Here is a 27,360-nt window from a genome sequence, read left to right as displayed (position 1 = left end):
CTTGTGATACTGTGATTCATAATAAGAAATATACTTTTGGTCTTCATCCCTGTCCCAAGCAAAGTTCCTAAAACCCTTGGAATTTCTTAAATGCAGAGAGAGAAGGATTCCTTGATGAAAGTGAAAGAGGAGAGTGAAAAAGTTGGCTTAAAGCTCAACATTCAGAAAACTAAGATCATGGCATCCAGTCCCATCACTTCATGGCAAATAGGTGGGGAAACAATGGAAACAGGGAGACTTCATTTTCTTGAGCTCCAAAATCACTGCTCATGGTGACTGCAGCCATGAAATTAAAAGACACTTGCTCCTTGGAAGAAAACCTATGACCAACCTAGACAGCATATTAAAAAGCAGAGATATTACTTTGCCAACAAAGGTCCATCTAGTCAAAGCTATGGTTTTTCCAGTAGTCAGGTATGGATGTGAGAGTTGGACAATAAAGAAAGCTGAGTGCTGAAGAATTGATGCTTTAGAACTGTGGTATTGGAGAAGATTCTTGAGTTCCTTTGACTGCAAGGAGATCAAACGAGTCAATCCTAAAGGAAATCAGTCCTAAATATTCATTGGAAGGACTGATGCTGAAGCTCCAATACTTTGGCCACCTTATGTGAAGAACTGATTCATTTGAAAAGACCCTGATGCTGGAAAAGATTGAAGGCAGGAAAAGAAGAGGACAATAGAGAATGAGATGGTTGGATGGCATCACCAACTCAATGGACATGAGTTTGAACAAGCTCTGGGAGTTGGTGATGGACAGGGAAGCCTGGCATGCTGCAGTCCATGGGGTCTCAAAGAGTTGGACACGACTGAGTGACTGGACTGAACTGTCTAATGAGGCAACTTTTAGAAATCGATAGATTGGAACTGGTTGCCCAGGGAACCAGATTAGAAGGTGGGAACTTTCAGGCCCATGCCCCATCCTCAGGGGAGGGCCAGGAGGCTGGAGACTGAATTAATCACCAGCAAATGATGTTTTGGGGCTTCCTGAGGCTCAGACAGCGAAGAATCTATCTGCAATGCTAGAGACCTGGGTTTAATCCCTGGGTCAGGAAGGGCGCCTGGAGGAGGAAATGGCAACTCACTCTAGTATTCTTGCCTGGGAAATCCTACTGACAGAGGAGGCCGGTGGGCTACAGTCCATGGGGTCGCAAAGAGTCGGACACGACTGAAGTGACTTAGCAGCAGCAGCAGGCAGGTAGCAGAGTTTCCATGAAAACCCAAAGGACAGGTGACGGTGCTGGAAGTGACACAACTGCGAGAGCACAGAAGCTGTGCGCCCCTTCCCACGCACCTTGCCCTGTGCACCTCTTCATCTGGCTGTTCCCGAGTTATATCTTTTTAGAATAAGCCAGTGATCTAGTAAGTGAAATGTTTCCCCGAGTTCCACGAGCCCTATAGCAAATTTCGTTGAACCCGACAAGGGCGTTGTGGGAACCTCGACTTTAGAGCTGATCAGTCAGAAGCACAGAAGGACCTGGACTCGCATCTGAAGTGCAGTGAGGCAGTCTTGTGGCGCTGAACCTTACCTTTTGGAATCTGACCTGATATCTAGGTAGATAATGTCAGAGTTGAGTCACATTGTAGTACACCCAGTGCGTTTCCCAGAATTGTTTCATGTGGGGAGGAAAAAAAAAAAAAAACCTAATATCTGATGAGCAGAAGTACCAGAAGTGTTCTGTGAATAGTGAATAAACAAAAATCCTGTACAAGCATGTTAGGATTGTACAATCCTGTACAATTTCTTAAAAAATGAAAGTCCCCCATATGACACAGCAGTTTTATTCCTAGGTATTAGGTTGATTAAAAAGTAATGGAAGTTTCAGAACACGAATTTTAAACATTGTATCTAGGCTCAAACATATCTTTATTAATCAAAATAGGAACCGTTACAATCAACGCACTTTTGCCAATGAGAAATAAGTTTGTCCCTGTAGCATAAAAACCCATGCTTTGGGATTCGATAGACCTTAGCACTTTTTGCCTCCTGCTGGCTGTGAAAGTGTTTTCCCTGCAAACAGGGAGATGTTGAGACACTTGAAGAAGTGGTGGTCAGTGGGTGAGAGGTCAGGTGAATATGGCAGATGAGGCAAAACTTCGTAGTCAAACTCATTCAGCTTTTGAAGTGTGGGTTGTGTGACCTGTCATCAGGCATTGTCATGGGAAAGAATTGGGCCCATTCTGCTGACCCATGCTGGCTGCAGGCATTGCAGTTTTTGGTGCATCTCATCGATTTGCTGAGCGTACTTTTATGTAATGCTTTAGCTGGATTCAGAAAGCTGTAGCTGACCAGGAGGGTAACAGGCCACCAGACAGTGACCATGACCTTCTTTTGGGTCAAGTTTGGCTCTTGGCAGTGCTTTGGAGCTTCTTTTCAGTCCAGCCACTGAGATGGTTATCACTGGTTGTCATATAAAATCTGCTTTTGTCACACATTGCAATCCGATCAAAAAATGATTCATTGTTGTTGCATAGAATAGGAGAGGGCAACACTTCAAAATGATGTGTTTTTTTTTTTTGTGGTCAGCTCATGAAGCACCCACTTAATTGAGCTTTTTCACCTTTCCAATTTTCTTCAAATGCCTAACGACTATAGAATGGTTGATGTTGAGTTCTTCTGTAACTTCTTCTGTGTTTATAAGAGGCTCAGCTTCAATGATGGCTCTCAATTGGTCATTGTCAAATTCCGATGGTTGACCAATATGCTTCTTATCTTCAAGGCTCTCGTCTCCTTTGCAGAACTTCTTGAACCACCACCGCACTGTACATTCATTAGCAGTTTCTGGGCCAAATGCGTTGTTGATGTTGCAAGTTGTCTCTGCTGCTTTACAACCCATTTTGAACTGGAATAATTCTCTCGAATTTGCTTTTTGTCTAACATCATTTATATAGTCTAAAATAAATGTAAAATGAACAGCAAGTAATGTCATTATCAAAAAAACACAAAGTGAGAAATCCACATTAAAGTGATGTCCAACATAACCACATTTATTTAAGAATATATTCCAATATCAAGCAGCAAATTCAACAACACAAAACCACAATTACTTTTGCACCAGCCTAATGTTTACCTAAGAAAGTTGTAGACATACTTAAGCTCCAAAATTTGTACATAGTACCTTATTTGTAATAATAACTAAAACTAGAAACAGCCTGAATGCCCATCAATAACTGAATGAATGAGCAAAATGTAGTATATTCCTATGATGGGGTACTCAGATCAGTCGCTCAGTCGTGTCCGACTCTTTGCAACCCCATGAATCACAGCATGCCAGGCCTCCTTGTCCATCACCAACTCCCAGAGTTCACTCAGACTCACGTCCATCGAGTCAGTGATGCCATCCAGCCATCTCATCCTCTGTCGTCCCCTTCTCCTCTTGCCCCCAATCCCTCCCAGCATCAGAGTCTTTTCCAATGAGTCAACTCTTCACATGAGGTGGCCAAAGAACTGGAGTTCCAGCTTTAGCATCATTCCTTCCAAAGAAATCCCAGGGCTGATCTCCTTCAGAATGGACTGGTTGGATCTCCTTGCAGTCCAAGGGACTCTCAAGAGTCTTCTCCAACACCACAGTTCAAAAGCATCAATTCTTCGGGGCTCAGCCTTCTTCACAGTCCAACTCTCACATCCATACATGACCACAGGAAAAACCATAGCCTTGACTAGACGGACCTTTGTTGGCAAAGTAATGTCTCTGCTTTTGAATATGCTATCTAGGTTGGTCATAACTTTTCTTCCAAGGAGTAAGCGTCTTTTAATTTCATGGCTGCAGTCACCATCTGCAGTGATTTTGGAGCCCAGAAAAATAAAGTCTGACACTGTTTCCACTCATCATTAAAAAAAAAACTACTGATACATGCAATAACACAGATGAGTCGCAAAGATATCTTGCTGAGTGAAAGAAGCCACATTTTTTCCCCATACATTTAAGTCTGTTCCATTTGCATAAAAGTCTAGAAAATACAAACTAATCTATAGTGACAGGAAACACGTCAGTGGTTGCTAGGGAATCGGGGTGGAGGCAAGTATGGCTTGAAAAGGGGGCACAAAGAGACTTGGAGTGAGAAAAGTGTGATCTGTATCTTCCTGTGTGCCTGTTTCACAGGTGTGTAATCTGCCAAACCTCATTGAATTAAATATTGTCAATATGTGCAGCTTAACAGTTTATTTTACATAAATTGTATCTCAGTAAAGTTGTTTAGAAATAATTTTAGAAAAGAAGGACTTATTCCAGCTTGGGAGAGAGCAGTGTTTGTGTTCAGCGTTTGCCAGGGAGGCATTCTGTCCTGTGGTGTGCTATTTCCAGAACAACTGTGCCTCCAAAGTCAGACCGAGGTTTGGATCCAGGCTCTCAGGTTGTGCCATGGCTGTGTTGTCTTGCACAGTTCACTGCATCTCAGTTTCCTCATCTGTAAAAGTGCACACACTCCATCAATTGGAATGCTTCTAGTTGATGGTAACAATATCAGATCAGAAGTGACTTTACAAGTTGGGGTACATTTTTTTTTTCATACATCAGTCCTGAGTCCTAAGGTCTGTGGTTTTGAGATGTTCCAGCAGCTCAGTGTGTCAGGGTTCTGTGCTGAGGACTTCATGACTCCTACTGACAAGACAGCTGCACAGTTCCAAGCATTACATCCTCATAGAACCATGTTCAAAAACAGGAAGACAGAGTTGGTGGGGTGGGTCTTTACTACCCAGAGTCAATCACTGGGAAACATTCCCCAGTCATCCAGAATCTGGTTTGGCCAGAACCAGATATACCAGTGATATAACCCAATAACCAGCACCAATCACAAAGAAATACAGGAGCTTGGGTTTAGGACCATCAGTGACTGTGAATGCTCGCCTAACTGGACACCACCCAATAAATTGCTGAAGGTGTGAATAGTAAACAAGAGAATCAGCAAAGTCCAGTTTTTCCAGAGACCTCAAGAAGGGAGTTGGAGAAGGCAATGGCAACCCACTCCAGTACTCTTGCCTGGAAAATCCCATGGACGGAGGGGCCTGGTGGGCTGCAGTCCATGGGGTCGCTAGGAGTCGGACACGACTGAGTGACTTCACTTTCACTTTTCACTTTAATGCATTGGAGAAGGAAATGGCAACCGAATCCAGTGTTCTTACCTGGAGAATCCCAGGGACGGGGGAGCCTGGTGGGCTGCCGTCTCTGGGGTCGCACAGAGTTGGACACAACTGAAGTGACTTAGCAGCAGCAGCAGCAGCAGGAAGGGAGTAGGTTGAGGGCAAAGTGGAGAAAGTGTGGGTTGAGCATGTTACCAGAGGCAGCAGCAATCGAGAGAAGGTGCGTAAAAATGTGGGAGTGGGAAAGGAAATGACTGATGGGCCAGGGACACTGAAGAGGAGCACAGCCTCGGCCGTGAGATAAGATGGAGGAGGGTGGACAGGTTGGCGATGCTAAGAGTGGAGGAGCCTGGGGTTGATTGCTTAATTGACAGGCATATTCTGTGTCCTGTGAATTCGTTTCTCAGAGTTGCTGTCTGCTTGTGCTTCATTGTGAGGGGGTTAGACTCTCTGGATTTATGCTCAGTTCACCTCTGTCTTGTTAGGCAAAGGCCACCATCTGCATAGACTGGTAACCATCTGGCTTTCATAGGATCTCTGCCCCAGATAGACTCAATGGGATTGAAGACATTGAAGGAGGGCACATTCAAGGTGTGGCTTACTCCCAGGTCTATCAAAGTCTCTCTTTGAGCTCTGAAGCTGTTCTTTCAAGCTTTCATGGAGAAATTCATCCATTTTATCTCTTATAATGTCTTTGAAAGACTCTCTGGATTTGCTTCTTGTGGAAACTATCAAACTGGAACATTGTGTCCCTAAACCACCTATTTTCGCTGTCACGGTTTTCCTGAAGAGCCTTGTCAATGACATTGTCCTGTACTTACCATGTAGTCCTGCACTTCCCTGGTCTCCAGTGTCTGTCAGAGAAGGTGATGAGCCCCTGGGGACAGGACGGCTTCTTGTTGGCCACTGATGGGGAGCAGTGAGACAATTTAAACGTTGATGCTTCCTGCATCCCGGACAGCCCTCTCTGCCCCTTTCTGTCTTAGGAAGCATCAGTTGTCACTTTCGTGATGACAGTGCCCAAATACACCATTTTTAAAATGCAATGACCTTCTAAGCCCATGATTCACAGCCTCCCAAATGCCAACCAGACCCATAACAGTGGCCCAGAGTGGACTCAAGCACGACATCTCTAGAACTCAATTCCCTTGTCAAACCACTTCCGCTTCTGTTGTTCCCTGCCTTGATAAGTGCCAACAACTCCCTACCATCTGCCGAGAATCAGAAACCAGGTTCTCCCTCTCCCACTGCCCCATGTCCAATCTCTCACGACCCCAACACTGCAGTGACCCCCAGGGGCCGCAGTAGTGACAGCCCCCAACGCAGACTGTGGACCCAGATACCATCTGGTCACTAGTGGTTGCCCGACATTGTGTGTTTTTAGCCCCTGCAGACTTTCACGTCCTTATCTGTAGGATGATAAGGGTATCTCGGAGAGGATTAAGCTAAGCAATGCATGTTTGGCACTTAACCTTGTGCCAGGCACACAGTGGGCACTCAGCGAGTGGCATCCGTGTAGCCACGGCTTCCATCCAGCTCACTGAACCATTGCTGCAGCCTCCTAGCCCATCTCCCTCCCTCCAGTGAGTCTTTCCAGGCCCAGAAGGAAAACATGTTGATGGGACCGAGTCAGCCCATCTGGGCTTGACTCCTGGCTCTGTGACTCACTCAGTAGCTCTGTGGCCTTTGGCAGGTAAGGGCCTTTTGGCAGGACTTTGTTTCTTGATCTTTAAAATGGGTACAATATAGTACCTTCCCTGTAAAGTCGAAATGAACGTATTCTTTAATGTGTTAGCATATTAGATGCAGAATATGCACGTGTAGAGGATAAGGATGCGAATCATCAAACATCACAGTTGGACTCCCCACCCCCACCCCCACATAAAGCCCAGTAGTGTATCATGAAGAGCCACACCGCCCCCAGCCCCTCCTGTGTTGAGCCTCCTTATAAAATATATCTGTATTCCTGACTTCCCAGGATAACATCATTGGTCATCGTTACGACAGACGTGAGAAGGGCTGCAGCAGAGGGGGTTAGGGCAGAGGGAAGGCAGGCTTGAAGAGACTCGAGTTTGAACCCTGGGTCAGGAAGAGCCCCTGGAGGAGGGCATGGCGACCCACTTCAGTATTCCTGCCTGGAGAATCCCATGGACAAAGAAGCCTGGAGGGCTACAGTCCCTGGGGTCGCAAAGGGCCGGACACAACTGAAGGGACAGCACATACATGCACGCAGTTGGCATTTTTACAATTCGGGCTCAAAAGGACAAAGGAGCCAAGGAGGTCAGCTGAATGACCCGTCACTCTTCTGATCACTTCACGTGCCTGAACTCACTGAATGCTGAAACAACCCTTCTAAGGTAAGTATTTTTTTTTAGAAGTTGACTGATAAACTGATATTTTTAAATTTTTTTATTTACTTATTTATGTATTTTTGGCTGCACTGGATCTTCATTTTTGCACTTGAGCTTTCTCTAGTTGTAGTGAATGGAAGCTACTCTTCGTTGCAGTGCACAGGCTGTAGGCGAATGGACTTCAGTAGTTGCAGCAAACGGGCTCAGTACTTGCAGCGCATGGGGTTCCTTGCTCCACGGCATGTGAAATCTTCCTGGACCAGGGATCGAACCTGTGTCCCCTGCATTGGCAGATGGACTCTCACCCACTGAACCACCAGAGAAGTCCAAGGTAAGTACTTTTATTATCTCTATTTTACCAATAAGGAAATGGAGACTCAGAGGCATGGGGGAACTTTCTAAGATCACACAGCTTATAAATGGCAGGGCTGGGAATCAAAATCCAGCTGTGTGGTTCCAGAACCCATGACCTCCACACTGAACCAAGACTCAAAGTGGTCCTTCTGGGGTCTGGCAGGGGACAAGTCTCCAGCCCCCTGCGGTAGAAGGGGTGTAAACAACGCAGATCCCCCCTCAGCTGCACAGCGGGGCACATGTCACCAAGTAGGACCCCAGCCCGTCCTCCGACACGGAAGTCCTTCTGTTCCTCTTGGAGTCATAGCCTGGCAAGCAACTCCCATTCTAAAGTTGTCTCCTCTGACACATGCAACCAAGTTTATCCATTTAATTAATACAACTTAGTTAAGTATTTTTCTCCCTTCCAACAAATTCTAGCAATAAAGTCACATGCATTCATGCTAGGTAGCCTCATTGTATCTGACTCTTCGCAACCCTATGGACTGTAGCCCGCCAGGTTCCTCTGTCCATGGGATTCTCCAGGCAAAAATACTGGAGTGGGTTGCCATGCCCTCCTCCAGGGAATCTTCCCAACCCAGGGATCAAACCTGAGTCTCCTGCATTGCAGGCGGAATCTTTACCACTGAGACACCAGGGAAGCCCAATAAAATCATACATCCCCACAGAGATATCCAGCGGGAGTTTCTGAGCCAACCCCACTCACCTACAGAGTTGCCACAGCTCCTGGTGCAGATGAAAAGAAAGTTTCATTAGCTTAATTTACTGCTCCCGGCAGCACTGGCCAGCGGAGTCTAAATGCTGATGTCATGTCTAATTAGTGGCAGCCTCTGCCCTGCTGGTCGCAGTTTCCCGTCTGGCTGGCTTGTGCGCAGGGAGCGGTGTCATAGGGAGCATCGTTATGAACTAGCTCCCCTGTGGAGAGTCTCTCATTACGATTTAAGAAAACAAGCTTGTTGATGTTGTGTAGACAGTTCAGCAACATCCCCCCCCAACAGGGCTGATAATTATGATGCCCTTTCAGTGCATGATGGGTTTGTCTGATGATGATGACACCAGATCCTGGAGAGCTAGAAATCCGAAACGTCTCTGCCTCTCTGTCCCACACACCTCGCAGATCTCCTCTCAACTTGGGCTCCTCAAGGGCTCAAAAACCAGTTGTCTACTTTGGGGTGAGTTTGCTAAGTGTCAGAAATTCAGCTCAAACCACCAATGCAATCATTGTGCCCCCAGGTACCATTTATTTATTTTGAACTTTTTATCTTGTATTGTAGTAAAGCTGATGAACAATGCTGTGATGTTCGTGCATGCTCAGTCATGTCCGATTCTTTGCCACCCCATGGACTGTAGCCCACCAGGCTCCTCTGTCCATGGAATTTTCCAGGCAAGGATACTGTGGTAGTTTCAGGTGAACAGGGAAGGGACTCAGCCATACATATACATGTGTCCATTCTCCCCCAGACTCCCCTCCCATCCAGGCTGCCACATAACATTGAGCACAGTTCCCAGTGCTACACAACAGGTCCCTGTTGGTTATCCATTTTAAATACAGCAATGTGCCCTGGGTACCATTTATTGTCATGAAATCGAACCCAGGAGAAAGGAAAGCCATTCAATACCTAAAGGATTAGAGCAGGTACAAATATTCATTGATGCTGATAAATTTCACCATGTGCTTTTGTTTAAAAAGGAAAAAGAGCAAGGGACTTGTTTGAATTCCTCAATGCCAGAGTTCCATTGAGCTTTGAAGAATTAAGGATTCTTAACTAGTAAAGATTTTTAATTACAGTCTGAAAACATCAGTCAGGCAACACCGCTGTCTGCTAGACAGTGGCAGATAGCTCTATGATAAAGCAGATACAGCAAAACTTTAATGGTAGGACCTGGGTGGTGGGTATGTTTGTGTTCATTGCAAAGCCTTTACAATGTTTCATTATATTTGGAATTTTTTCATTTAAAAGTATTGAGAAAAAAGGCATGTGTGCTCAATTGTTCCGGAGAAGGCAATGGCAACCCACTCCAGTACTCTTGCCTGGAAAATCCCATGGACGGAAGAGCCTGGTAGGCTGCAGTCCATGGGGTCGTGAAGAGTCAGGCACGACGGAGCGACTTCACTTTCACTTTTCACTTTCATGCATTGGAGAAGGAAATGGCAACCCACTCCAGTGTTCTTGCCTGGAGAATCCCAGGGACAGAGGAGCTTGGTAGGAGGCCATCTATGGGGTCACACAGAGTTGGACACGACTGAAGCGACTTAGCAGCAGCAGCAGCTCAATTGCTCAGTTGTGTCTGACTCTTGGTGATCCCATGGACTATAGACTCCCAGGCTCCTCTGTCCATGGGACTTCCTAGGCAATAATCCTGGAGTGGGTTGCCATTTCCTTCTCCAGGGGATCTTCCCAACCCAGGGATCAAACTTGGGGCTCCTGCATTCCAGGCAGAGTCTTTACCACTGAGCCACCAGAGAAGCCCTGAGAAAAAAGACATCAGAACTCAAATCTCTTTCAGCCCATTAAGGATCTTAACAGCTGTCAGTAGGCCTTTGTTGGGCAGCAGGCTCTGGGCTCAGAGCTTGACATCCATGTCCTATTCCATTTTCATGAGAAAATGAAGCTGTTGCTCTAGTACTCAGTGTACAGGTGCAGAATCTGAGGCTTCAGATGGTAGCTTGTCCACAGTCTGCAGATGGTGGATGTCAGAGCACATAATTAAACCCAAAGTCCAACTTTCTCCCCATTCTGCCTTCCTGCCCACAAGAATAGGAACTGGCTGCATTGGAAGACCACCACCTGCCTCCCTGCCTTAGTCTGGGCTGATAGAACCAATGAGCACAGACTGAGTGGTTTAAACAAAAGACATTTAGTTCTCACAGTTCTGGAGGCTGGGAGTCCAAGATCAAGATGCTGGCAGATCTGGAGTCTGCTAATTTGTGGATGGCCACCTTCTCATTTGGAGAAGGAAATGGCAACCCACTCCAGTATTCTTGCTTGCAAAACCCCATGGAGAGAGGAGCCTGGTGGGTTATAGTCCATGGAGTCGCAAAGAGTCAGGAATGACTGAAGTGACTTAACACATACCTACTCATTGGCCATAAAGAAGGCTGAATGCTGAAGAACTGATGCTTTCAAATTGTGGTGCTAAAGAAGACTCTTGAGGGTCCCTTGGACTGCAAGGAGATCAAATGAGTCAATTCTAAAGTAAATCAACCCTGAATATTCATTGGAAGGACTGAAATTGAAGCTCCAATACTTTGGCCACCTGATGTGAAGAGCTGACCCAATGAAAAAGACCCTGATGCTGGGAAAGATCGAAGGCAGGAGGAGAAGGGGACAACAGAGGAGGAGATAGTTAGATAGCATCACTGAATCAATGGACATGGGTTTGAACAAACTCTGGGAGAGAGAGAAGAACAGGGAAGCCTGGCATGCTGCAGTCCATGGGATCGCAAAGAGTGGGACACGAATGAGCGACTGAACAACAGCAACAACCTTCTTATTGTGTCCTCACATGGCAGAGAGCAAAGAGGAAGCACGCTATCTCTCACATTTTTACAAGGGCACTAATCTCAATTATGAGGGAGCCACCCTTGTGATCTGATCACCTCCCTAGGGCCCCATCTTCAAATACCATCACCTTGGGGTAAGGGTTTCATCTTATGAATGTGAGGAGGGGAGGATGTGGAACACAAACTTTCAGTCCACAGCACTCGCCTATAGCATTCATCTAGGCCTAATATCCTTTATTATTCTTAAAAAAACTAAGATCATGGGATCTGGTCACATCACAGCAAATAGAAGGGGAAAAAGTGGAAGCTGTGACAGATTTTATTTTGGGGGGCTCCAAAATCATTGCAGATGGTGATTGCAGCCATGAAATTAAAAGACACTTGCTCCTTGGAAGGAAAGCTATGACATACTTGGGCAGCATATTCAAAAACAGAGACATCACTTTGCCAACAAAGGTCCATATGGTCAAAGCTATGGTTTTTCCAGTAGTCATGAAAGAATGTGAGAGTTGGACCATAAAGAAGGCTGAGCACCGAAGAACTAATGCTTTCGAACTGTGGTGCTGAAGGAGACTCTTGAGAGTCCCTAGGACAGCAAGGAAACCAAACCAGTCAATCCTAAAGGGAATCAACCCTGAATATTCATTGAAAGGACTGGTGCTGAAGCTCCAATACTTTGGCCACCGGATGTGAAGAACCGACTCATTGGCAAAGACCCTGATGCTGGGAAAGAGTGAAGGTGAAAGAAGAAGAGGGTGGCAGAGGGTGAGATGGTTGGATGGCATCACTGACTCAATGGCCATGAATCTGAACAATCTCCAGGAAATAGTGAAGGACAGGGAAGCCTGGTGTGCTGCGGTCCAGGGGGTCACAAAGAGTTGGACATGAATTAGCAACTGAACAACAACAGCAATTATCCTTTACCTTCCTTTTGAGACTTTAATGTCATGTAGAATCCCTCTATGTCCCAAAGGCACATCTGCACGTCATTTTACACACAAGGCTAATGGGTTCATGACCTCCCTGAGGCCCATGCACAGCCAGAGAAGCCCCAACCCCCTTTGCTCATGACTGAATCCTCTCTAACTCACCACACGTCTCTGTGTTCCAAGCTTCCCCACTCTTGCTCCAACTGTTTCCTCTTTCTAGACTCCACATCTCACTTATTCACCAAATCCCACTGGAAAGTAGATGCCCTGAGGACAGGACACCATCCCCTTCCCCACTGTATCTCCCTTTCCTAGTCCAGCGCCAGCCCAGAGGAGGTGCTCGAGAAGCGTTTTTAGACAAATATTAATTTGCTTGTTTGGCTGCATCACATCTTAGTTGCAGCATGCAAATTCTTAGCTGTGGCATATGAACTCTTAACTGAAGCATGCGAGATCTAGTTCTGTGGCCAGGGATTGAACCCAGGCCCCCTGCATTGGCAGCGGGGAGTCTTAGCCACTGGACCACCAAGAAAGCCCCTGGAGCCATTTTTTGATTGACAAATTCTAAAATATCTTTGTTGAGCCTTCCTATAGACTCTGGCAATAGAGTGGTGAGCATCATAGCCATGGTCTCCATGCTTATGGAACTATGAGAATGTATTAGTAATTTACTGCTGTGTAAAAAAAATCACCCCAAAATGTGAAAGTAATAAATTTTATTATCTCACATTCTCTGAAGGTTGCAGATATAGGAGCAGCTCTGCTGAGTGGTTCAGGCCCGGTCTGTCATGAAGTTGTTGTCAAGCTATTGGCTGGGACAGCAATTACCTAAAAGCTGCAGAATCCACTTCCAGGCTCACTCATGTGACTCTTATTTGCTGGCGGTTGGTCAGAGGCCCTTGTCCTCAACACGTGGGTCTCTCCGTAGGCTGTCTAGCGGGTCCGTATGACATGGTGGCTGGTGTCCCCTGAAGTAAGTGACCAAAGAGAATCTCCAAGACAGAAGCCTTAGTCTTTTAAAACCTAATATTTTCTTTTTAATATTTATTTATTTGGCTGTGCTGGATCTTATTTGCGGGATTTTTAATTGCTGCTGCTAGGATCTAATTCCCTAATCAAGGTTGAACCCAGCGCCCCTGCATTGGGAGCATGGAGTCTTAGCCACTGGACCACCAGGACATCCCTTAAAATCTAATCTTCAAAGTGGTCTACCATCACTTCTGCCATATGCTGTTGGTCATAGAATCCAATCCTGGTATCAGTGCATTGTGGGAAGAGGCCACACTGGGTCTGAATACCAGGAAGTAGAGAGTATTGGGGCCCATCTAGAAGGCCGGCCATCACAGTCAGGTGACAGTAATAAATATCACACTCATGAGTGGACAATTGCAAACTGAGGTGTGTGCTCTGAAAACACAGAACCTGGTTCTGTGAAAGTAATAAGAGGTCTAACTCAGACATAGGTAGGGGCCAAGGATGGCACTTTCACATGGCCTCTGGGATGGCAGGACATTATTAGTAAGAGATGAAGAAAGGAAACAGGGCGCCCCAGACTCTTGGTTCTCCATCTTGGCTGCCCTTTGGGTTTTTTTAAGTTTCCAGAGTGATTGTAATGTGCAGCATTGTAATGTGAGAACCCCTGTTGTAGGCTGTGTGCTCAGTTGCATCTGACTCTTTGCAACCCCATGGACTGTTGCCCACCAGGATCCCCAGTCCATGAAATTCTTCCGGGAAGAATACTGGAGTGGGTGGCCATTTCCTCTCCTAGGGGATCTTCCTGACCCAGGGAGTCAACCCATGTCTCTTGTGTCTCCTATACTGGCAGGCGGATTCTTTACCACTGAGTCACCTTTCCTAGGCCAGAGGACCGATTGATGTGACCAGAGGGAGCATGGGGCATTTGAAGAGCTGAAAGGCTGGGAGGCTGGAGGACAGAGAGGATATGGCATGAAATAGAGAGGAGAAGTGGGCAGACCCTGGACCACGTGGGTCCTCGGGGAGCAGGGAGGTTGGTCTTGGAAGGTGTGAGGATGGTACTGGGAAGTGAAATGATCCAGTTTACAGTTAGAAAAGGTCACTGTGGCTCAGGTGGAGGTGCACTGTGCGGGCAGCTCAGATGCCCATGGGAACACCATTTGGGGATGTTCCGCAGCGGGCCCCCCTGTGACACAGGATGAGGACTTGGTCAGAGATGTGGCTGCCTGAGTCTGGTATTCTGTGTCACCAATGCTTATGATCCAATCAAAATGCTTTATTTCACTAATAGGAAGCTGACTTCAGAGAGGTGATGGGGCTTGTTCAAGGCAATTGAACAATAGGAAAAAAGCAGAAGGAAAGAGAATCCAAGTGGGCCCTGAGAATCCAGGGTTGTGGTCTATGTGATCAAGAAGACCAGAGAGGGGGAAAAAAAGAACGTGATGATTAGACTATCAGGCTAGGATAAAAGGCACATCACGCCCCTCAGTGAGAAGATCAAAAGGTTACCAGTAACTTGACAAATAGATGGTGTAATTATAAAGCTGTCAGAAATGGCATCCGGGGTCAGCCCCACAACCCATCCCTCTATTCTTGGCAGAGACTCTGGTGGAGGGCTGGGGAAGAGCTGTCAGCCTCCTGACCCCCTGGGGAGGATGCTGCTCCACGCCCTACCTCTCTTTTCTGCAGTGGAACCTGTGGCTTCCTTTCCAAGGCAACTGAAGCCCATGACAGCCTGTCCCACCTCTGTGATCACATGCTAAAAGGCTATTTGCAGCACCCCACTTTTATCCACACATTAAACGGAAGGGGCCCTTCCCTTTCCCATTGTTAATGACCCCTTGCCTCTGAAAAGGTGGCTTTTCAATGTCTTTCTGGAGAAAAAGAGAAGGTGACTCACATCTCACAAGGCTGAAATCATTAGCTCTGGGAGCAAAAGCTTGTAGATGTGGCTAAATGCTTTACAGTTATTCCCTCTAGGCAATAATCTCTACATTATTAGGAAAGAAGCAGATAGTACAAAGAAGGAACAAAGAGACCAGAGACACATATTTCCATTATGTCCTGGGTTAGACAATTAAGTGGGTACTAAGTTTACTGATGGAGAAGGCAATGGCACCCAACTCCAGTACTCTTGCCTGGAAACTCCCATGGATGGAGGAGCCTGGTAGGCTGCAGTCCATGGGGTCACTAAGAGTCGGACATGACTGAGCGACTTCACTTTCACTTTTCACTCTTATGCATTGGAGAAGGAAATGGCAACCTACTCCAGTGTTCTTGCCTGGAGAATCCCAGGGACGGGGGAGCTTGGTGGGCTGCCATAAATGGGGTTGCACAGAGTCAGACACGACTGAACTGACTTAGCAGCAGCAGCAGCAAATTTACTGAAAAATGTATAATTCTGGAATGTTAGAGCTAGGATGACCCTGTAAGAAAATCTAGTCTAGCAGTGGGCCAAAGAGGCATTCTTTCCATTACCTTCCCTCTCACACCCGTACCAGACTTTTACTCCCACCAGGGGTGGTCCTGTGACTCATTTTAACCACATGGAATAAAGCAGAAATAATGGCTTTATTGGATCCATACATCAGTATGAATCCAAGCCTCCAGAAAACGTGGCAGTTTTGCGCTTGTGTGAATATAGCCACCACATAAAGAATCCCAAGTCACATGAAAGACCACGTGAGAGAGAGAAGTGCCAGCCCTCCAGCCGTCCCCTCCAAGGCACCAGACTGTGAGTGAGGCCATCTGGTCACAATCGCTGTAGCACCTGCATGAGGCCAGGTGAGAGCAGCTGAAGAACCATCCAGCTGAGCACAGCCTCCCCACAGAATTGTGGAAGATACACAAGCAAATAATATGAATGCTTTTTGCCAAGAAGGATAGGGAGGCCTACAGAGGTTCAGTGAAAACTTGCCTTGAAAAACTTAATTGAGATACTGGGTGGCATTGGTGTTAACAGGGGCTACTCCAAGCACAGGGACTATGACATGTAAAGGTCCTATATCAGGCAGGAAACATGTCATTCAAGGAACACTGTGGGGACAGTGGCATTTGATGAGGCTGGCAGCATCCAGTGATTGGTCCAGGCATGGCCATGACGGTTCATGAGCATCTTTGCCATGGACATCTTTGCTGTAGCAATTTTTCCACAGACCTTTTTGCCACATAACTAATTGGCCATAAGGCAATTTTTCTGTAAAAGGTAAAATAATGATAAGTGAAAGAGGGGCTTTAAAGAGGACCTAACGAAACATGAGAAATGATTAACAAAATTAAAAGATGTTATTGTGAACTACAAAATGTTTGAATCCATTTAAAATATGTGTGGATTCATGGCGACTGCATGCAAAAAAACTGATTTGATTTTGTGGTTGCACCAAAGCACTTGTCTTCAGTGCCTTTTGTGCTTTATGCTTTTTTTTTGCTTCTTGATTTGTTTCCTCATTCAGGATGCACTTTTTCACTAAAAGGTCTTCCTTAATTGAGAGGTGCTAATTTCCCAATAACAGGGTGTATAATTGTAACTGAGATTTACAACATGTCAGGAAAAGCTTACACATTGTGGTCTTGACTTACCGTCACACGTCCATTCATAGTTTTCCAAAGTTCTGTGGGACATGTGGGTTCAACTCCGAACCTTCAAGGCCCTCAGCCTCTTTCTCCTTCGATGTAGTGCATTTCAAAATAAGAAAACAATTCTTGGGCAAATCCTCATCATCTTTCAGCTTGATAAAGCCATCAATAACATCACTGACTGGAAGAAGTGCTAGCAAATTCCAACCAGTTGAAAACCAAACTGTCAAAACACACTCTCAACAGATTATTTTATCTTTCATGGCAAAATTGCCATTTAGCTATGTGGTGAAACATTTGCAGCAAAAGTGCTTGAGGCAAAGATGTCTATGGCAAGGAAGCTTAGGCTGAAATTACCAGACCTGGGGCACGTGACCCAGTTCTAGCCAATGGTATGTAAGGGGGAGCCTGCAGGGGCTCTGGGGAAAGACTTTCCTCTCAGGTTAAAAGAAGGATTTGTGCTCAAAGAACCCCTCCTTCCCTCCCTGCCTGCTTCTGGGTATCACGAGCTTGTGGCATTTGTGCAACCCATGGAGGAAGGTAAAACAAAACAAAAATTGTGGGGAAACTGTCCTAGAGTCTGTGTAGACATCATCAAAGGGCTGAGTGAAGCAACTCTGAAGACACTTAACCCCAGGCTGCTCATTCAAGGACAGGATAAATGTCCTTGCTATTTGGACCACTTTTAGACAGGCATTCTGTGACTTGCAGCCCGAAACTCTTGCACCTTTTTTCAGAAGAGAATTGGAGGGTCAGCCAAGGAGAAGCACATAGCTGGGGTACCTGAATACCAAGCCAATGCCCTCAGCAACCCTCCAGTTCAGAAAGGCCCATGACCTGAACTTGGTTCAGGTAGAGAGGAGCCTTTGCAGGGTCACAGGGTCATGTGTGTCTGGCCCCCACGCACTCCAGAAGCCCATAAATGGGCTGTGTCTCCGTGATGCCCTGCATCACTCTTTGTTTGAGTTTTTGTGAACTGTTCTAGCAAACTATGGAACCCCAGAAAGAGGTCATGGGAACCTTTGATTTGCAGCCAAGTTAGAAGACATTACAGTTAACCTGGGGACCCACTACTCGTGATTGGTGTCTGAAGTTGGTGGGGGCACGGGTGGGATGGATCCTTGAACCAGCGGGGTCTGCACTCTGAGTCGTGTTGAAAGTGGATTGTAGCATACTTGACTGGTGTTGCAGAGAATTGCCTGACATGTGAAAAACCCACGCATGTGGTACTAGAAGTGAAGTGTGACAGTAGTGATGGAGCACAGGAGAAACACAGGTGTGTTTTTCCCAGAAGCCTCCTCTTCATCACAGTCCACTGCTCTGGTCTCTGAACCTTTATTTCCTCATCTATAAAACATGAGTCATCAGGGACTTCACTGGTGGTCCAGTGGCTAAGACTCTGAGTTCCCAAAACAGGGGGCCCAGGTATAATCCCTGGTTGGGGATCTAGAACCTGCATGCTGCCACTAAGTCCTGGCACAGTTAACTAAATAAATAAAAGTAAATGTTTTTGAAAATGTGAGTAATCAGAGCTACCTCATAGGGTTATAGTCAAAATCAAAGATGTTAATAAATCTGGAAGCATTTTGAAAACAATTTATTAAATATGATGTATGACCCCATTCCTGTTCAACTGTGAATTACTTAAGAGGAAAAACCATTTCACCTTAAAACTTTTTTAATCTCAAGTTCTTAGCAAAAAGAATTGGCGAAGGCTAAGAACTGTGGTGTTGGATAAGACACTTGAGAGTCCCTTGGACTGCAAGGAGATCCAACCAGTCCATTCTAAATGAGATCAGTCCTGGGTGTTCATTGGAGGGACTGATGTTGAAGCTGAAACTCCAATACTTTGGCCACCTCATGCGAAGAATTGACTCATTGGAAAAGACTCTGATGCTGGGAGGGATTGGGGGCAGGAGGAGAAGGGGATGACAGAGGATGAGATGGCTGGATGGCATCACCGACTCGATGGACATGAGTTTGAGTGAACTCTGGGAGTTGGTGATGGTCAGGGAGGCCTGGCGTGCTGCGATTCATCGGGTCGCAAAGAGTCGGCTGAGTGACTGAACTGAACTGAAGGTACTTGATAAATGTTTGTTAATTAAATGAATAGTTGATATTGGAAAAAAGTGAAAGTGTTAGTCTCTCAGTCGTGTCTGACTCTTTGCCACCCCATGGACTGTAGCCCGCCAGGCTTCTCTGTCCATAGGATCCTCCAGACAAGAATACTGGAGTGGGTTGCCATTTCCTACTCCAAGGGATCTTCCCTACCCAGGGATCAAACCTGGGTCTCCTGCATTGCTGGTGGATTCTTTACTCTCTAAGCCACCAGGGAAGCCCAGGTGAGCTCTTATTAGAGATTATCACATTAAACACTTATGTCCCCTTAAGATAGGTAGACTTTTCTTTTCTTTTCTTTGTGCTACTGGGCTTGTAGCATCTCAGTTCCCTGACCAGGATTTTTTATTATTATTATTTTAAAATATATATTTATTTACTTGACTGCCTTGGGTCTTAGTGGCAGCACACGGGATGTTCATTGCATCATGTGGGATCCCTCACTGTGGTGCGTGGACTCTCTAGATGTGACTCTCGGGCTTAGTAGTTGTGGTGCTCAGGCTTAGTTGCTCCTTGACATATGGGATCTTAGTTCCCCAATCAGGGATCGAACCTGGGCCACAGCAGTGAAAAGCACTGAATCCTAACCACTAGACCACCAGGGAACTCAGATCGATACTGTGACCAGTGCCGTCTTACAGATGAGGAAAGGGAGGCTCGGAGAAGTTAGGTCTGTTTCCCAAAGCCACACAGTAAGTGGTGGAAGCAAGCCTTGAGCCCCTGTCTCTGCCCTCTGTGCCTACGCCCATGATCCCCACCTTAGACTGGACGCGGGATGGACTTCAAGACACAGAAGACATTGCATAAACCCAGGAGGAGGAGTCAGCAGTTTGCAAGGACAAGTGGGCTACACGGAGGCAGCAAGGAGAAGTGCAGTGGTGTGGGAGCTGATCTGGAAGCTTCTGGATTGGACCTGCACTTTCGAGCAGGCAGAGCAAAGACTCTGCGTTCTACATGTCCATCACCCAAACCTGCCCCTGCAGTGGGGGCTGGTGATGGATGCATCACCACCCAACAGACACCCCTGGCTCACCCACTTTAATTAGGAGGAGGTGTCAAGACCCGTTAGGATCACCTGGGAATGCCATGCTGGGACCAACAGCTGCACACTCTCAAATCACTGCCTTCCCACCCCAGCTAATATTTCATCAGCATTCATTCATGCATTCATTCCTTTAGTGCTAGTGTTTTTTAAGTATTAATTTATTTATTATTTATTATTACTTATTATTGACATATAGTTGATTTACAATGTTGTGTTAGCTTCAGGTATACAGCAAAGTGATTCAGTTATATATTAATATGAAAGAGAAAGTGTTCATCGCTCAGTTGTGTCCGACTCTTTTGCAACCCCATCATCTGTAACCCACCAGGCTCCTCTGTCCATACAATTCTCCTGTGGAACCCAAGAGATCAAACCCAGGCCTCCTGCATTGCAGGCAGATTCTTTACAATCTAAGCCATTATGAAGAATCCAATATGTCAATATATATATATATATATACACACACATATATATGGGGGCTTCCCAGGTGTCACTAGTGGTAAAGAACCTGCCTGCCAGTGCAGGAGACGTAAGAGACTCATGTTGGATCCTTGGGTCAGAAGATCCCCTGGAGGAGGAAATGGCAGCTCACTCCAGTATTCTTGCCTGGAGAATCCCATGGACAGAGGGGCCTGGCAGGCAACAGTCCATAGGGTCACAAAGAGTCTGACACAACTGAAGTGACTTAGCATGCACACAAATGTGTATATATATTCTTTTTCAGATTCTTTTCCGTTATGGATTATTACAAGATATTGAATATAGTTCTCTGTAATTTTAAAATATTAAGCAGATAATACAGCCAGCCACATAGTAAAGTTGTCAAACAGCACAAGAAAATATACAATAAAAAGCAGATCTCCCTTTCACCCCAGACTTCTGAGGCCACCTCCTCCCAAGCCATGGCTATTTTAAGTCTCTTGTGGGTCCTTCCAGAAATGTCTTATGCATACAAAAATGTGCAAATACAATTATCTTTAATTTTTAAAAACACATACACACATAATTTTTTCCTAGTTCATAAGGCGTTCTGGACCTCTCTTGATAACACTACATGGAGACCTGCCCCGCTCTTTTCATGGTTGACCAGCACTCCATGACTCGGTTTCCACGTCATTTGATGATATTTATGTTGTGTCCAATCATTTGTTATTACAGGGGATGCTTCCATGAGCTCTTTAGATCATCCATCTTTGCTTGATCTCAAAATATCTACAGGAAACCAGTTCCAAGTCATGGAAATGCCGGGCCCATGGCTAAGTGTGTTTTTAATTTCAGTAGATAGAGACAGAGATCAAATTGCCAACATCTGTCAGATCATCGAGAAAGCAAGAGAGTTCCAGAAAAACATCTGCTTTATTGACTATGCCAAAGCCTTTAATTGTGTGAATCACAACAAATGTGGAAAATTCTTAAAGAGATGGGAATACCAGATGACCTTACCTTCCACCTGAGAAACCTCTATGCAGGTCAAGAAACAACAGTTAGAACTGGACATGGAACAAAAGACTGGTTCCAAATCAGGAAAAGAGTTTGTCAAGGCTGTATATAGTCACCTTGCTTATTTAATGTATATGTAGAGTACATCATGTGAAATGCCAGGCTGGATGAAGCACAAACTGGAATCCAGTTTGCCAAGAGAAATATCAATAACCTCAGATATGCAGATGACACAACCCTTATGGCAGAAAGTGAAGAGGAACTAAAAAACCCCTTGATGAAAGTGAAAGAGGAGAGTGAAAAAGTTGGCTTAAAGCTCAACATTCAGAAAACTAAGATCATGGCATCTGGTCCCATCACTTTATGGCAAATAGATGGGGAAACAATGGAAACAGCGACATACTTTATTTTGGGGGGCTCCAAAATCACGCAGATGGTCCATTTAGTCAAAGTTATGGTTTTTCCAGTAGTCATGTGTGGATGTGAGAGCTGGACTATAAAGAAAACTGAGCACTGAAGAATTGATGCTTTTGAACTGTAGTGTTGGAGAAGACTCTTGAGAGTCCCATGGGCAGCAAGGAGATCCAAGCAGTCAATCCTAAAGGAAATCAGTCCTGAATATTCATTGGAAGGACTGATGCTGAAGCTGAAACTCCAATACTTTGGCCACCTCATGGGAAGAACTGACTCATTTGAAAAGACACTGATGTTGGGCAAGATTGAAGAAAGCAGGAGGAGAAGGGGACAACAGAGGATGAGATGGTTGGATGACATCACCAACTCAATATGTATGAGTTAGAGTAAGCTCCGGGAGTTGGTGATGGACAGGGAAGCCTGGCATGCTGCAGTCCATGGGGTCGCAAAGAATCGGACACGACCGAGTGACTGAACTGAACTGAACTGAGATAGCACCATCCAAGGCAACGTCACAACTCATTCTCTCCCCAAAATATGTGAGCGTCTCTGAGACAGGATCCACTTGACTCCATTTACTGATGCGTGGATCCTACTTGTTCCTTTGAGATTCCACAGATGTTCCCTTGGCCCCTGCTAGGTATCCACCTCTACGTAGGTCCTCGAACACAAGTTATTAACCAGGATTATGAGGCTGGCTGGCCTTTAAAAGATTTTCTACTGAATAAAATATCATTTGGGTAGTATAAATAATGCATGCTCCTATAAGTGATTGAATAGGCCTCCTAACAGTGGAGGGACATGTTTATGACCTAATATTAAATAGCAAATGCAGCATACAAAGAGTGAATCTTAAAGTTGAGTCTTTTTCAGCATCCCTGGGATCTAGTTAAGAATACAGATGCCAGGACACCAGTCCTGCAGGTCCTGACTCAGTAGACTTGGGATAGGACTAGCACAAAACAATCTGTATTTTAGCAAGCTCACCAAGAGATGCTGTGCATTCTTAAAATGTTATATATTCACTATAATCTCACATATGATCAAAGAATAAAAATGGGACTCATCAAAGAGAATAGTGCTTGTCTTTGACTGAAGTGAGTCTGAGGTTAGCTTCTTTTCTGAGTTTTGCTGTGTTTTCCAAATTTCCCAGCTCAGAAACTTGTTCAGAAAACAAAAGGATGCTCTAAAAATCTGTACTCCCTCTGCCTCCCTCCATCTTCTCATTCCTTCCTTCTTGATTCAGCCCAGATCGAAGGAGCCTAGAGGGACATGAAACTTGGTTACAACACTTAATCTGGAGTGGATGGGTTTGTCCTAGAAAGCATCATCAAATTATCAAACCTTAAATGAGGTCTCTGGATGCGAGGTATATGGGAATTCTTTGTTACCGTTGTACAACTTTTATGTAAGTTGAAAACTCCACGATTTTATGCAAGCATCTCACCGTCATCTTGGTGAGATAATAAAGCTTTTCTGTTGCTTGAATTACAAAGCATCGTAATATGCCTTTTAGCACTTAAAAAAAAAGTCTAATATGGGTCTTTCTGGAGTACCTTATTGATGGAAGTTCATGCTTCTTCTGCCATAAAATATATTTATCAAAGTTAGGAGATAAACATTGATATAGTACTATCATCTAATCCATGGATCAATTTTCCCAATAATATCTTTTACATAAAAATATTTTTAACTGTATTTTCTTACTCTGGATCCAATTCAGGATTATATATTGCATTTGGCGGGCATGTCTCATTAATCTCCATCCTTCTAGAATGTTCTGCAGCCTTTCTTTGCCTTTTGGGATCTTGATGTTTTTTTCAGAGCACAAGCCAGTTATGAATTTTCCTCCATTTGGGTTTGCCTGGCGTTTTCTCATCACGAAATTCAGGTAATACGTCTTTGGCAGGAATGTCCCAGCTTGATCTCGTGTTTTTCTTTGCATGTCAGAGGAGGAGGCTCACAAGGCGGTCTGTCTCTTTCTGATGTCCTTAACTTTGATCACTCAATTAAGGCGGTGCCTGCAGGCTTTCTCTCCCATCAAGTGGCTACTCCTGCCTTTGTAATCAACCAGGAATCAGTGGGGAGCTATTCTGACACCACGTGACTATCCTGTTTCTCATCAAACTTTCGCTCTTTAATTTTAGCCTCCATTGACGATTCTTCACTGAAACAAGTATCATAATAGTTGCCGAATCTCAGCACTGTTCAGAATATGAAAAGTTAAGTGTATATCAAAGGACCTTGACCCACTAGTTATATTTCAAGGGAAATCATATTATAGGTCAATTCTATCTCAGTAAAGCTGGGGGGTGGGGAAAGAGAAAATATCTCAAGGAAGCAATGTAAGATGTGAACAAAGATATGAGTACAAAGGTTTTCATGGCAACATTGCTAGTAAGAGCAAAAAATGGAAAATCAAGCACTGCGGTAAATTGATACCAAGAAATAGGAGGCACTCATTTAAAGCAAGATTTTGAAGAAATTGTCCCCACTGAATGTTAAGTCATAGAAGGTAAAGTATCAAACTACATTTGGCTAAAAGGAATTTGATATCCTGACTTGGATCCTAGAACAGAAAAAGGATGTCATCCCTTATAAGCAGAATCTAAAAAGAAATAGTACAAATGAACTTTTTTACAAAACAGAAACAGACGCACAGACTTAGAGAACAAATTGAAGATTGCCATCGGGGAAGGACGGGGAGAAGTGATAGTTAGGGAGTGTGGGATGGACATGTACACGACACTGTATTTAAAATGGATAACCAACAAGGTCCTCCCATACAGCACAGGGAACTCTGCTCAGTGTCACGTGGCAGCCTGGATGGGAGGGGAGTTTGGGGGCGAATGGACACGTGTATATATATGGCTGAGTCCTCTTAGCTGTACACCTGAAACTATCACAACATTGCTAATCAGCTATATTCCAGTATACAATTTAAAGTTTTTTAAAAATGGGGAAAAAAGGATGTCAGTGGGAAAGCTAGTGAAATTCAAATTAAGTCGGTAGCTAAGTTAATGGCAGTGTTCTGATACCAAATTCTTGGTTTTAATAAATGTTTCATGGTACATGTGTGTGTTGGCCACTCAGTTGCTTCCAACTCTTTTGCCACCCATGGACTGTACCTGCCAAGCCCCTCTGCCCATGCAGTTCTCTGGGCAAGAATACTGGAGGTTGCCATGCCCTCCTCTAGGGGATCTTCCTGACACAGAGATCGAACCCGTGTCTCCCCCACTGCAGTAAGATTCTTTACCGTTCATGGTATGTAGATATTAATATTAGGGGTAATTGGGTCTGGGCTATCCCAGATCTCTCTCTATTATCTTAGCAACCTTCCTGCAAGTCTAAAATTGTTCCAAAATAAAAACTCCATTTAAAAATTGACTTGGGAGTGATGGATCTGTTCATTATCTTACTTGTGGTGATGGTTTCATGAGTGGATACAGTTGTCAAAACATTTTAAATTATACACATTAAATATGAGCAGCTTATTGTATGTCAATTATACCTTGATCAAGCTTCATTTTTTAAAAAATGATCTTTGGTAAACTCGCAATTATGTTCAGATACCAGCATTAGGAAAAGTACTGGATGGAAATATATCACAATGGTGTTGGGGGCCTTCTCTGATAGCTTAGTGGTAAAGAATCTGCCTGCTGATGCAGAAGACATGGGTTCAATCTCTGATCCTACACGCTGAGGAGCAACTAAGCCCGTGCACCACAACTATTGAGCCTGTGCTCTAGAGCCCGGGGATCGCAACTACTGAGCCCACATGCCCTAGAACCTGTGCTCCGCGACTAGAGAGTAGCCCCTGCTCTCTGCAGCTAGAGAAAAGCCCACGCAGCAGCGAAGACTCAGCACAGCCAAATAAATAAAATTTTTTTTTTTTAAAAGAGAAATCTTAGTGCTAAAGCAATCAAGATTTTTTTTTTAAATGGGGTTGGTGTCTGTAGCTAGTGGGATAATAGTTCAGTTCAGTTGCTCAGTCATGTCCAACTCTTTGTGACCCCATGGACTGCAGCATGCCAGGCCTCCCTGTCCATCACCAGCTCCCAGAGCTTACTCAAACTCATGTCCATCGAGTCAGTGATGCCATCCAACCATCTCATCCTCTGTCATCCCCTTTCTCCTCCGGTCTTCAATCTTTCCCAGCATCAAGGTCTTTTCCAATGTGTCAGTTCTTCACATCAGATGGCTAAAGTATTGGAGTTTCAGCTTCAGCATGACTGTCATTTTATAATTTGCTCTGGTTTGCAAGTTCCTTATAGTGGACGTGCAAGACTTGATTAAACAGAAGGAACCACTATTTTTACACAGAGTGGTTTGCAATGATAAAGCTTTTCTTCCTTGTCTGTGAAGCATCTGGCTCCTGGTAAGAGCTAATGCCCATTTCCCACCTTCGCTCATTAAGACAATAAATAAAGCAAATAAATAAAACCTGAAGAAAGAAGAAAACCTCTCTCAGCCAAGGCTCCTCGCCTGGGAATAAAGAAAATGTGAAAATGTGCACCAAGAATGATGGCGATCTCAGAGCAGTGGTCCCCAAAGCTGTGTGTGTTGGGAATGCTTATGAAAATGCAGATGTGTGTATGTGTGCTGGGCTTGCTTGTGAAAATGCAGACCTCCCAGCCCCCACCAGCAGCAACAGTGACTCAGTGGGTCTGGGGTGGGGGTGACTGGGAATGTTTGCCCAGCAGCTCAGGTGATCTGACCCAGGTGATGGAGATCAAGGCTCAGCCCCAGGGCTGAGAGGCCGGCTGAGAGTTTGCCTGAGGGTCAGCCCGGGGCTCACCAGGTGTGGACCATATTAACCTGCCCAGCTTAAAGCCCACGTGACCCTAGGGCCTCGTGGCTGGGACTTTCCAGATCTCCTGCAGACCTTGAGGATGTCCTGGGAAGCCAGAGAGGTGAGTAGCTCCCTTCCATCCTCAAGGGGACAGGGGTGGGGCCCGGACACCTCCATGGACCTCAAGCCATATCTGTAACCCTGGGAACTCCGCCTTGGGCCAGATCTCTGGCTTTTCACGCCACTTTGGAGTGCCACTCACTGCCGGAGGGCCGGGAGGAGGGGATGCCAGGCGTGGGGGGAAGGGGCAGAGGCAGAATGGCTGAGGGGACAAAGGCCAGCCTGTGCCAGTGACGGGGAAGCAGAGGAGCACCCTGGCACCAGTGACACCCCAGGGACGGGGACAGCAAGGCTGGGGCGGGGGGGTAGAACTGGAGACCATGTGCCAGATGAAGGCCTTTTAATCCACAAGCTTCACACTCTGGGCCCTGTTCTTGGAAAGAAAGGAGGGGCGCCTGGAAAGGAGAGCCACAGCCTGGTCCCTTTGTCCCCTCCACTGGCTGCGACCTAATTAGGAAGCAGCTGAGACGGCGGTGCTGGGAGGAGCTGCCACCTCCCAGGTACTAATTCACCACCTCCCAGGTACTAATTCAGCCTCGGAGACGCAGACTTCTAAGTCCCGTCTCCTGCAGCACCTCGGTCTCCACCTCCCTCCAGGGACTCTCTGGAAAGTCACCTTGACCTGGAGGACCTCTCAGGAGGAACCTGAGGCTTCGTGCAGGAG

The 27,360-nt window shown here is 45.5% G+C and overlaps 1 long non-coding RNA gene across 1 annotated transcript; it reads left to right on the top strand.

Moving 5' to 3' along the window:
- Nucleotides 1-1,197: 1,197 nt before the first annotated feature.
- LOC133238253 (uncharacterized) lies at nucleotides 1,198-25,760 on the top strand. Its single transcript, XR_009733487.1, has 3 exons — nucleotides 1,198-7,434; nucleotides 7,585-7,759; nucleotides 21,089-25,760. It is a non-coding gene; the product is annotated as an uncharacterized LOC133238253 (long non-coding RNA).
- The last annotated feature ends 1,600 nt before the right edge of the window (nucleotides 25,761-27,360 follow it).

The sequence above is a fragment of the Bos javanicus genome, chromosome 25 (genome assembly GCF_032452875.1).
Source record: "Bos javanicus breed banteng chromosome 25, ARS-OSU_banteng_1.0, whole genome shotgun sequence".
Lineage (NCBI taxonomy): Eukaryota > Metazoa > Chordata > Mammalia > Artiodactyla > Bovidae > Bos > Bos javanicus.
This window is presented reverse-complemented; position numbering and strand designations above follow the sequence as displayed.